At 44.9% G+C, this 2,555-nt stretch overlaps 1 non-coding gene across 1 annotated transcript; it reads right to left on the minus strand.

Moving 5' to 3' along the window:
• On the minus strand, positions 1-135 carry LOC138444467 (small nucleolar RNA SNORA70). Its single transcript, XR_011258492.1, has one exon. It is a non-coding gene; the product is annotated as a small nucleolar RNA SNORA70 (small nucleolar RNA).
• Positions 136-2,555: the final 2,420 nt, after the last annotated feature.

Here is a 2,555-nt window from a genome sequence, read left to right on the forward strand (position 1 = left end):
GGCTGTCTCCAGGGTTCCTTAAGGCAATGCTTACAGGCAGCAGGCTGCACACACTGCAGAGGAGGCTGCTGTTTGCAACCATCACACACCAGGCCTCCATGGGGAAAAGAACACAGTTGGCTTAACTGGCTGCAAACAAGATGGTAAAACATTTTATGGCACCCATGTTTCTCCAACTCTCACATTCAAGAGAAATCTACAATTTTTGTCTCTGTGCAATGTAAGGTAAGAAGTTTTCCAGTTCCTTACTTCCACACCTTTCCATTAAAGGCTTAGTTATCTTTTTCAAAACTATGTAAGTCTTCTTTATCCAAAAATTGGAATTTGTCATTCAAATTTTAACCATGTTTGTGACAGTTATTGTTATTGAATTCTCTGTGTTTAAGTGGGGACCATGTATAGTGTGTGGATCTTGGGAGCCGGCGGGCGGTCCGCAGCGAGGCGAGCCATCGCCCGTCCCCGCCCCTTGCCTCTCGGCGCCCCCGCCCCCTCGATGCTCTTAGCTGAGTGTCCCGCGGGGCCCGAAGCGTTTACTTTGAAACAATTAAGAGTGTTCAAAACAGGCCCGAGCCGCCTGGATACCGCAGCTAGGAATAATGGAATAGGACCGCGGTTCTATTTTGTTGGTTTTCGGAACAATATACATTATGGCTGTATGTATAACCCCCCAAAAACGTTAATGGCTTAGAGCAATAATCATTTATTATCTCTTGTATTTTCTGTACATCAGGTATTTATTTACTAATTTTTTAAAAAACTATTGAATATAGGAGTATAGTCAATTAAATTGTGATTAGAGCGATCCAGCCATACATATGTTTGTATCCGTTCTTCCCCAGATTCCCCTCCCCTCCAGGCTGCCATGTAACACTGAGTGGAGTTTCCTTCGTGGGGAAGTTAGACAAGGTATGGCAGGGATGCCTGGTCTCTCCACGAATGCTGGAGGCCTCAGCTGGAAGACTTAAAAGCTTGAGTCCCTAGCTTGGCCTTAATCATCTGAAGGTTTGTTCACTCGTGTTTGGCGCTGGGGGCCTGGCTGGGGCTGTTAACCAGAATGGCACACGTAGCTCTTGTGTAGCCTGCACTCCCTCCAAATGTAGAGGCCGAGTTCCAAGGGCAAGCATCCCCCCGCCACCTCGCCCCCAAGAGAGAGTCAGGGGGATGAATGCTGTGTGCGGACGAACCTCAGAGATCATTCAGGACCACTGCTGCTGCGTCCCGGTGGTTGGGGCCATTTCAAAGATGCACCCAGATCGAATGGAAGTGTGCCAACGTCACCACGTAAGAGGAACAAGTGGGATGCTCACATACATGCATACATACATGTACATGAACATGTGTGTATATACACACATTACATCTTGAAAAATATGATCAGCCACACTGCATTTCCTGAAATTCCCGATTTCAATTTATGTATCAGTGGGTTGAAGTCTGTATGTAGTTGAGTAATTTGAGTAATTCTTTCCAGAAGATTGCATGAATGAATATCTGAAAGCATCCATAAAGTCTTAATGTGTAGCATGGAAACTGCCATCTTCCTTATTTTAAAAATTATGGAAGTAATACAGGTTCATTGTAAATAATTCAAACAGTGCGACATTCCCCCCTAAAAAAAAACCCAAAATAATGAAAATCCTTCACAGCTCTACCTTCCAGAGATAAACACTTGTCTGGCATATATTCCTATAGACATTTCTATATTGTAGCATATATGATTGTATATGTGTTACTAGAAAATCAATTGTACCATCCATATTGGTTTTTTAACTCGCTTGGTAGCAAGATTCCCTTTCTCCTCCACTTTTCGGTGATCCGTGAGTGTCTCCTCATGAGCAGCCTGGCCAGCTGGATCTGGTATGTTCCTGTCTAAGATTGTATGATACCTTCACCCTTCAATAGCAATCCAACTGTGTGGCCTTTTCTTGGGTCACAACCTTTCACAGTACAATGGATGAGTCCAGCCAGCAGCAGACATGTTTTGGGACCTGCAAAAATTCAGTTCAGTGGTCATTCAATTGTCTTCCCTTCCCCACTGTGCAGGAAGCCAGTTTTTGTTTTTAGGAAGCCAGTTTTTATTCCATTTACACATTCATCTCAGTATTTCTCTAAATGTGCTTGTTCTGTACTTTCACCTTTGAACTGGTTATAGTATCTTCCTGAGCCCCTGGTTAATAATGAGTTGCTGCTAAGTCACTTCAGTCGTGTCCAACTCTGTGCGACCCCATAGAAGGCAGCCCACCAGGCTCCCCCGTCCCTGGGATTCTCCAGGCAAGAACACTGGAGTGGGTTGCCATTTCCTTCTCCAACGCATGAAAGTGAAAAGTGAACGGGAAGTGGCTCAGTCCGACCCTCAGCGGCCCCATGGACTGCAGCCTTCCAGGCGGCTCCGTCCATGGGATTTGCCAGGCAAGAGTACTGTATTCAGTTTGTTGCTGTATGAGCCGTGGTTGTAACTTAAAAATAACCATCTTTCTTGAAAAGTTGGGAAATGGTGTGTTCGGCATTGTCTATAGCAACTTAGCAGACATGATATGATGCTACTGTCTCTCTTT

This window comes from Ovis canadensis, chromosome 7 (genome assembly GCF_042477335.2).
Source record: "Ovis canadensis isolate MfBH-ARS-UI-01 breed Bighorn chromosome 7, ARS-UI_OviCan_v2, whole genome shotgun sequence".
In the NCBI taxonomy this organism is placed as follows: domain Eukaryota; kingdom Metazoa; phylum Chordata; class Mammalia; order Artiodactyla; family Bovidae; genus Ovis; species Ovis canadensis.